At 31.9% G+C, this 10,557-nt stretch overlaps 1 protein-coding gene across 9 annotated transcripts in view; it reads left to right on the top strand.

Moving 5' to 3' along the window:
* The window catches only part of LOC143230659 (tectonic-1-like), a 33,102-nt gene that overhangs the window by 3,857 nt on the left and 18,688 nt on the right, over positions 1-10,557 (top strand). For 3 of the 9 annotated variants that reach the window (XM_076464566.1, XM_076464560.1, XM_076464559.1), the window contains exon 1: positions 8,187-8,435. The exons of 1 other annotated variant lie outside the window; for it this stretch is intronic. The gene's annotated coding sequence lies outside the window, so the exon portion shown is untranslated. Of the gene's footprint in view, positions 1-147; positions 234-3,327; positions 3,534-8,186; positions 8,436-10,557 lie in introns of those variants that run through there. 5 more of the 9 variants (XM_076464567.1, XM_076464563.1, XM_076464568.1 and 2 more) reach the window with 3 other exon arrangements.

The following is a 10,557-nucleotide window of genomic DNA, read 5'->3' as shown; positions in this document are numbered from 1 at the left end:
TATTTCTTATTTTTTCTTCTTCTTCTTTACATTGGAGAGCAGTCATCTTCCCACAACTGTCTTCATAAATGTAGGACGTTGTGGGCTTGAGCACCCACGACTTACTCTCTTAATTTCGATAAATATTATTTTATTTCTTTATGTTAGACTGGCGGACAGATATTAAGACTTATAGAGGGTGTATCCCCACCGCAATGTGGGTCCGACTTCAACTGTCACCTTCAAAACCTAAGGTACATTTTATATCTCACATTATAGCCTGTACTTTGAGAATCCTTTCAATTGGTGCAGATATTTTTGTTTCGGCATGTTTTTAGTTAGAGCATACTATATATGTATACATATAGGTAAATAGCGTAATAATTATCAATTACAATTATTTAACTCAGCATTATTAAACAATAAAATTCATTTAATGCATTTTCGTTCTTAGTTGTAAATGCAAAATTACGGAAATTAAATTAAATTATCACCTTTAGAACCTTAATTGTTATTCTAAAGTTAATATCATATTGATCTACTTTGACTTTTTACTTGTAAACTATCTGCATTGATCACTATCATTTGAATACATCCTCTGGTGCTACTTTGTGGTGTAGCAATATGCTTGCTGTTGAGTAACACTCGTATTATGATGTCACATGACATCTTTCAGCAATGCTTTCTTTGCCTATAGATAACTTCCATCTTCAAGGGTAATGGCAGGCAGCTGTGCAGCCCTTGCAAGCGCCTTTTGGTGTCACTTTCTGACGTAATCGTCTATGGTGCGTGATATTTCAAATCGTTGATTCTGCTCCTTCCACTATTGCCTGAAATCGGCACACATGTTGCTCTCTGATAGAATGGCATGCAATACTCGACCTCACCAAAACTAACTTTATATTCAATGACGTAAACTACCTATACGTAAATGCTCTAATTATGAGGAATCTGGTGTCACCAGTTCTAGCTACCATTTTTATGGCACTAATTGAATCTAATGCGATCAATTCAGCCTTACACCCCCCTCCTTCACTATACTGGAACAGGTATGTTGATGACTCAGTTACTGGATTCACATCTATAGAACACACACTTAGTTTTTTCAGTCACGTTAACTCTATACACCCCAACATTAAGTTCACTTGTGAACAGAAAAACTAAACCAATAGCATTGCTCAACCTCAAGATCACAAGAACCGATACACAATTCAAAATAGAAATCCACAGAAAAATCACCCATACCAGATTATACATTCCCTGGAACTCAGCATTTGTAACAAAATAAATACACAAAATATTAAGAAACCAAATTAACACAGCCACAGTCTATGCTCACCTGATATAATTAACGATTAAATCAACAAAATAACACAACCCTTCAACAACCTCAACAAATTTCCTCAAAAGAATGTTGAAACAATTATACGCACACGCCTAGATAAACATCAGAATTAACAACAAACGAACAATAATTAATCCCAAGATATAACAAACTACAAAACCTTACAATGCTGCTCACCGTTTGTTCCCAACATCAGCGAAAAAATAATCAACATTTGGAAAAATTTTACAACAAAACACAACATTTCAGTAAACCTCAAATTTATTCAAAATCCAAGTACAAAACTAAAGTTTACACTATGTAAAAATTACACTGATAACCACAACACCAGCATTATTTATAAAATACAATGCAACTACTCCCATGACTTTTAATGGAAAAAGGGATTCAAATAACACAAAAATATCTTCACACGTTTATGAACAGTGCAAATAAAATAAACACAACATAACCGTAGAAAAAACCCAGATACTAAGTAAAGAAATAAATATAAACAAACGCAAAATTAAAGAAGCCTTACTTATACAATAACCGAAACCAAAATTAAACCAATATAAAAGAACACTTTTATACCTAAAGTAATTAATAACCTAACTCTAATTGCAACGTCCCCTACAATTCCGTACCCACTTATACTCTTGTCCCCAAGACAGGTGCCCAGCAACATTCAGTTCCAAAGTCTCTCTTTGTTAGCCTGAAGATGACCTAAGGAGGTCAAAACGTTGTTTTCTGCTCTATTTGTCAAAGTGTTAATACCCATACCAGCCGTCCAGAGGTACACTCGCCTTATATAGTGCAAAAAAAATATGCCAAATCAAATTCATTAAAAAAATCCGAAAAATCATTGAAAATAGCTAAAAATGTTGAAAATCATTTAATATTGTTTTCCTTACTCTGCCTCCCCACAGGATTATGGAGTTTATATGCCTTTAAATCACATTCTTAAAACCCTGAAATTCAGTTATATAAATTTTCTGTTCATTTCAACAACCTTTCTTTTTATTATGAACATATTAAATATCTTTTATTTAATTCATTTCCTGAATAGTTTTCTTAGTTATTTTTTTATTAAACCTTTTAAGTGAAAATATTTGGAATCCGACCTAGACGTGATCTACTGACACAACTGCAATTCTATCATTAAACTAAGTATTAATTATTTTTCATTTTAAGTCTTTTTCTTGTTTAGTTCACTTTAAAATTTCGATATATTGAAGTGTTTCAATAGCGCTAGCTGTTTTACAACTTCCATTTATGTGGAATAAAAGATATTGCTTACTTTTGTATGAAAGGCATAACTATGCCTTGTTTTTTCTTGATTCTTCATGTGTTTAACATCCCATCTTAGCTGTAAGTCATAACTATTATGATCGACTTAGAAATGCTTGACAATCTGTGGCCTATTTTCCAATTATTTTGTCTCTGTCATGATAATAATAAATTACCAAGGTGTTTACAGGCACTTTAATTTGACATATGTTTTGTACAATGTGATGATATACATACTTTCATTTATTATATAATACACAATACTCTTACAGCTTTAAATGATTGATTTGATATTCAGGCCCAATGATTTCAGATAAGTTTCTGAATACGGTTTTTGCATTGTTTAGTATACCTAAATTTACGTGAATCATCTTGTTAAAATTTCCGATAAAGTATTCAGTTCCAGACAAGATAGAAGACAATATTAATTGTAATTTTATAAAACTTTTGTATATAAATCATTATTTGTAATAACCATTATTATAAATTATATTATCCCTTGTATATTAAAATATATTTGTGTTAAGAAAGAAAACTGTGTGTTAATCTTGTTAGGAAATATCATAAATTTGATGCATATCGACATTATATTGTCGATAAAATTTTTGGTTATTTGAAATCGTAATATATAACTTACATAACAAACAAGAGAGTTATGGCTTATAATATTTGCACTCAAAGACCATGGGAATGGCCAGACACAAGGTGATGAAATATGGAAATTATTGTCATAGATCACAAACCGTTTTTTGAAAAGTGTTCAAGCCCAGGACACAATTCTGCCAGAGGAAGTTTAACGAAGTATCAGCCATGATGATAAATCACGCAAATGGTGAGAGCTCCACTGATGAATAGACACTACATCTGATGCTACAGAAGCTCTGATGAAAACTAAGTCATCCAGATCTAACACAACTGTTACTTTCCGTACAATAGATTGGTGAGCATATAACTGAAACAAGTAACTTCTAGTGGTTTTACAAATAAATTGGGGAATGTGAAAAAAAATCTTTAACAACTTTATAAATTGTGATAATGTGGTATATACATCTCTAGGTTCTTGTTTAAACATAGTGCTATTCTAAACTTGTCATTTATTTCTAATTATATGCAGTTTTCACACAGTGCATGATCAAGTAAGTCATTAAATTGATATTATCCTAGCTGTCTTTGTTTCTTGTCATTCTGTTGAAGTCACATGGGTGACACGACTGTGATGCTGCCCTTTGAGTAAGAATGCAGACAGCAGTGTCCTTCAGTGATAGGTCAGGTGGTATCTTCTGACAGTATTAAGATTCACATTATCACGCCCAAGGAGAGGAGTGATGTTACCAAAGATGAATACGACGTAGTTCCAAGGACTACTGCCAGAGGACGCATTGTTAGTAGCGTACTAGGCCTCCATGACAGGTGGCCATAATAGATGATTACTAATTGCACCACAAAGTAAAGAATATGTTTTCAGGCTGTCATGCTTCATACAATACATATCTCATAATGTCGATAATTAATTAATTTAATTGTCACGAAAAAGATGCTTAACATTAGCTCATTAAATCAGTTATAATTAAATCATTAGACCGATTATAACTATTTCATTAAATCATTTGGCTCAGCATGGCCAAGCGTGTTAAGGCATGCGACTCGTAATCTGAGGGTCGCGGGTTCGCATCCCTGTCGTGCCAAACATGCCCGCCCTCCCAGCCGTGGGGGCGTTATAATGTTCGGTTAATCCCACTATTCGTTGGTAAAAGAGTAGCCCAAGAGTTGGCGGTGGGTGATGATGACTAGCTGCCTTCCCTCTAGTCTTACACTGCTAAATTAGGGACGGCTAGCACAGATAGCCCTCGAGTAGCTTTGTGCGAAATTCAAAAACAAACAAAATTAAATCATTTATAATTAATTTGTCATAAAAAGCTTGCTTAACACTATTTCATCGGTCAATTAAATTTCTTGTCCTAAAAATACTATATGTTACTCAACCACGTGGTTAAAAATTTTCAGTGATATAATAAATGCCATAAACAATATTTAATGTACCATGATCACAATTATATACATTTTAACATGAACACAATACATGTCTGTATGTTTAAATTGCCCTAAATAGGACAATATCATACAATATTTAAAATTTTGACTTTATACTACATTTTACAATAAAATTTTATTGTGCAGTAACATTTTTTTATAATTTGACTTTATGCAACAAAACAACTTACTACGTAATAATTTTATATTAACTGAACAATTTGTTTGGATTGTAAACATGGTGGGTTTATCCTAAGATTGTTGTTGTTTTTGAATTTTGCGCAAAGCTACACGAGGGCTATCTGCGCTAGCCGTCCCTAATTTAGCAGCGCAAGACTAGAGGGAAAGCAGCTAGTCATCACCACCCACGGTCAACTCTTGGGCTACTCTTTTACTAACATTATTACGCTCCCACGGCTGAAAGGGCGAGCATGTTTGGTGTGACCAGGATTCGAACCCGCGAAACATGAAGTTTATGAAACAGAATTTCTGGTTTGTCTCTCCATTTTGTAGAAACTAACTCAATACTTGTTTTTATCAATCATCTTATTGGTCAATACACAATATCAGTTATTAACTTTACATCATTTATTAAGATATTTAAACGAGACATTCTCAACCGTTTCTACGAAATGAGGACACAACAATGGTCACCCTTTAATTTCTTCTTAGATAGGTCATTTGTTCTCGATATGTGTGTGTGTAAAATAATAAACAGAAATAAGTAGTAACATGGGTTACGAGAGCATATTTTGTGGATAATATTTTGTAAATGATTAGTGATGTGTTCATCATCTCTGAACAAATAATTTTGGTCAGTATTCTATTTCTTTCGTTTATGGAGATTTATGTTATTCACACAATAATATGATTGAACATTTGGATATTCGACAGCTACTATATTACTGAAACCTAGGAACTATCCAAATTAGGCAAAATATATTACAGATGATGAAGATGAAGGATATTCTTCTTCCAAATAAAACGATTTTGTATAAATATATAAAAAAAGGTCATTTCCAAGATCATCACATTATGTGAAAAGCGAAAGTTATAACATATTGCCTCTGCTAATGATATGTTTCTTACATTTTATATTTACAGTAAACATCACCATTAATTGTCATGTGTGACCGTATGGTTATCTTTCATACAAGCTCGAGACCATATGGGTCTATAAATTAGTTTCTATGTTTTGTGAGGTCGAGATTGCATTTATGAAATAGTTTCAATGTTTTGTGAACTTTTAATACAATTTGTATGAATAAATGGTAAGCTATTCATTTATTATTTTTAACTGTAGTAAAATAAACTACTAGACAAATGACAATAATGTATCAAAGTATATATTTTATCTTGATTACTTGACAAAGTAAACACTATTTTGTTAAAGTCCTAGGATGGTCGTTAAAATAACGATGGTTAGATCTGTGTATGACTCGGAAATATTTGATGTTAGCAAAGACAGTTGTGTAAGATAAGTCAAAACTGACCATTGTCAATGATTTTAAATTTCTATTTAGTATCTAACAGCAATGTTTTGAATCATGATATAATATTTAGTGTAAAAAAACTCACATATTTAAATCAAAGCGATCTTTTGTTCTAAGCCGACCAACACAATCTGACCATTTGTTGTATGCCTGACACAGTGTCATAATTAATAATGGTTTTCGCTATTATTTTTTTAATATCAGATGTTAAATAGAATAAAACTTTAATTTTATTCTAAGCAAACTGAATTTACTAAATAACAGCAAAAATATAACAATAACTGTCCCTCCTTCCTCAGTGGCACAGTGATACGTCTGCGAACTTACAACGCTAGAAATGGGGTTTCGATACTCGTGATGGGCAGAGTCTGTTGCCTCTACAATATATATTAACTGATTTGTGTTTTTTTATATATAAAGGTTCTTTATTGTGATTTTGCACTTGTATTTGGTCTCTCTTTATTTCCCGCGAACTCAATCAGTGAATGGGTACAAATATAACCCGTAGTAAATATCTTGATGAATTTCCCATTATTTAACTTACCTATCTTCTCACTCACAGGAAAAAAAATCAGTGCTAAATGAAAATGTTACAGCAGCATAGTAACCAAAAGAAATATGAACAACCTAAACCATATTTAGAAACTACCATACACTGGTATCGAAATATACGTAAAAGAGACAGGCAGACACTTGAGACAATGTTTAAAATAACATAAGGTCGTTACCACATTGAGAAAAAATAAACATATTCACCACTGAAGAAAACACAATAAAATTGGACGTACTAGGTACCAGAAAATACAGAGTGGTTAAGGGGAAAACAACTTTAAAAATCAGGAAACAACGAAAGTAAATAATGCACTATATCAGAAAACAAGAACCAACACTAAGCAGTTGTAAAATAAAAGAACAACAAAATGCGTGGATTAGATCTTGAAAAAAATCAGTCAGAAAATAAAGTAATCCCTTTCCATTAGGAAAACTGTCTATTGACCCGGCACGATCAAGTGGTTTAAGGGCATTCGACTTGTAATCTGAGGGTTGCAAGTTCGAATCCCCGTCGCAACAAACATGCTCACCCTTTCAGCCGTGGAAGCGTTATAATGTGATGGTCAATCCCACTATTCGTTGGTAAAAGAGTAGCCCAAAAGTTGGCGGTGGGTGGTGATAACTAGCTGCCTTCCCTCTAGTCTTACACTGCTAAGTTAGGGACGGCTAGCGCAGATAGCCCTCGTGTAGCTTTGCGCGATATTATAAAAAAACAAACTATTGGTGTTTATTCTCTGACAAGTAAGTGTTTTATAGAATTTATGCAGGAGGTCATAGACAACTTCGTAAAACTCTGGCGCGTTTCTGGTTGAGGGATTATGTGTAGTCTGTTTTCTACCCCTGTTTAATAAGGTATATCTGTATTTTAGCGGTACATAAAAGATTGCTCCGCAAGCAAACAACAATGTAAGGAATAATGAAATCAAAATTTGATCGAACAGCGGCATCTATGGAGCAAAGTAAGAAGCAGGTGATTGAGACCTGAAACTCATATGCCTGAAGACACACACTTGTCACTAAAATTGACATTAAATACTAATTATATCTCTGACTGAAAAAAAAAGAAAAAGAAAGAGAGAATACGCAAGTTTCTCGAAACGTCGATAAAATATAATATACAAGGTAAGATATCTGGTAGTAAAATCCTTTCTTTCTTTCATCGGTTTTCAGCACCTTCAACATACCAAGTATAAAATTTGTTCTGCTGCATGAAGTGTGTATGTTTTTCTTATAACAAACTCACATGGAGATGTCTGCTCTGTCCATCAAGGGGAATCGAAACCATCGTTTTAGTATTATAAATCTGAAAACTTATCGCTGTTTCCAGTAAGGGAAATACATTAAGAAATTTTTTTCTTAATTTTTTCTATTTTCTAACGGAAACTGAGTAAGTGTTATATGCCTTTTTATCAATAGAGGGATGAAAATACACTGTTTGATTTTCTTTTTAATATTTCTGTTAGATGGCTTAAATTAATTAAATTTAAAATAAATACTCTCGATATAATGGTTTTTCTCTGCAGACATAGGAAAGATACACTGCTTCACAGACCGGGTTATATTTTATTATGATATCGGTTGCGTTAAAGACGTTATTTGTATTTATGTTTTAACATTACGCCCTACAGGGAAAAAATTGTCTTTAACGTTGAATGGTTAAAATGACAAATAAGGCGTGACGTTAGCGTCGTGTTTACCAACAAGAAATAGGTATTTTATGTTTACAGTAATTTTGTTTCTGTTACCATCACAGGATAGAAAGAGGTGTAAGTAAGACTAATGACATAATAATTCAAGTATCAAATGTAAACTAATAATGAGTAATATTTTCAATAATATTTAATAATTTACAGTTTTTGTTTGGACTATGCTATTGAAAGGGTTAGAGGTTGCAGTCAGTTATTCGCGAAGAAGATTACCTACTTTTGTTGGTTTACATTTACTTAAGTCAATTGGTAAACTGTTGTGCATGACTGTAGCTCTTCATAATATTGCAACAGCTGGTATTGGTTTAGGATCATATGTATCGTCTCTCCATTAAGCTGTACTACTAGTAGTGTCAGATAAGTATATCATTATCAGTCCTACACATCTCTATTTAGATAAGTGTTATGTCCATTGTAAAATGAATTATCATAAGTTTTTCAAGAAATACTAAATTAAATTCAACAAAGCAGATTCCTGATAAATGTAAACTTGCACATCTGAGTTGGCTAAGTCGTTGTAATAAAACAAAATATCTGAAACGTTTAACCTTGGTATGAAATGTCAGACCATCTGTAACATAAGTCATGCATAACACTAACAGTAACACATACTGTAACATTTAATTTTAAGGTTTGAGGGTTTCAGACCTCTTGTTTCATTGTGAAATTTATCCAACTTACATGCATAAAGTTATTATATTTTTATTAGGAATATGTCTTGTTGAATTTATTTTAGTATTTCTTGAAAGGTTAGAGGAAATTATCTTTGAATGAGCCATCAGACAATCATTAAACATATAGATGCATAAGATTTATTTAGACTTTGAGAGAATATCATTAAACCTCAAAAATACCATTGACATAAAGTACATCACAAATATTGAGGAAATATTTACTCTGATAAAAGTTTGAATAAAGCTTGTTTCTTTCCACCTTATTCTGTTAATATTTAATTTGTATTTCAGTAATCTGCAATTTGGGTTTGAATTTCATGTTGAGAGAATATCATTAAACCTCAAAAATGCTATCAACATAAAATATAGCACAAATGTAAAGCTAATGGAGAAAATATTCATTCTGATAAAAGTTTGAATAAAGTTTGTTCCTTTCCACCTTATTTTGTAAGTATGTAAATATGTAGTTTGTATTTCAGTAATCAGCAATTTGGGTTTGAATTTCATGTTGAGAGAATATCATTAAACCTCAAAAATGCTATCAACATAAAATATAGCACAAATGTAAAGCTAATGGAGAAAATATTCATTCTGATAAAAGTTTGAATAAAGTTTGTTCCTTTCTACCTTATTTTGTATGTATTTTATATTTCAGTAATCTGCAATTCGGTACAGTTTTGCCTAAACTCATAACAGTACAGTTTTAAACAGCTGCATAGTCTTCCATAGCTTTAAAGGTCTCTATATCTAAATTTATCTTTAAAATTTGGATGTTTTAAAACTTGTAATCCTTAAGCTTAACAGTTTGTTTTATATTATAATTAAAAAATATCCTTCATCAGGAGATGAAACTTTCATTTAACTCTTCAGTATAATTAACTGTTAAAAAATGTAGAGCATGCCATTTCACATTGTCATCAAAAATGTACATTACATATGAGGTGTTTGAATGGATTAAATTATACAAATTATAATAAAAGTAGCAAGGAAAATAAGTACTCTATAATCAATTGTACTATCTTGTTATAACAAGAAATACTAAAATAAACTTTGTGTGTGTGTTTGTATGTCTGTTTATGGTTATTGTAAATATTAAAACATTAAACACTTCACTTGCCAATATTATAAGAAGATATGCTACATTTTCATATGCATTGTCAGAAAAGTTGTTAAATGGTAAATTTCAGTGGTTCATTAGAGCATAAGGTAAGTATCATGGCCTAATTTTAGAATCCCAAGCTATGCTTTTTACTCTTTTTTTGAGGAAAAGGACAACCATGAAGAATCAAATTGTTGTTATCTTTGTGTTATGTTTCCAGTTTCATGTTATCTTTATGGAAATAAGTGCAAAAGAAATTTGAAAACTGCTTTCTAAATGAGATGTCAAATCACTGTATACAAGTTTACAATAATCTTATTACAGATAATTTCACAAATGCCATGGTTGATTTTGGAACTCAGTTATTATTATTTCACCAAACTAATTTAACTAAATGAGGCTATCTTAA

Source organism: Tachypleus tridentatus, chromosome 10 (assembly GCF_004210375.1).
Source record: "Tachypleus tridentatus isolate NWPU-2018 chromosome 10, ASM421037v1, whole genome shotgun sequence".
In the NCBI taxonomy this organism is placed as follows: Eukaryota; Metazoa; Arthropoda; class Merostomata; order Xiphosura; family Limulidae; genus Tachypleus; species Tachypleus tridentatus.
Note: the sequence above shows the minus strand (reverse complement) of the source record. Positions and strands in the feature narration are given on the sequence as shown.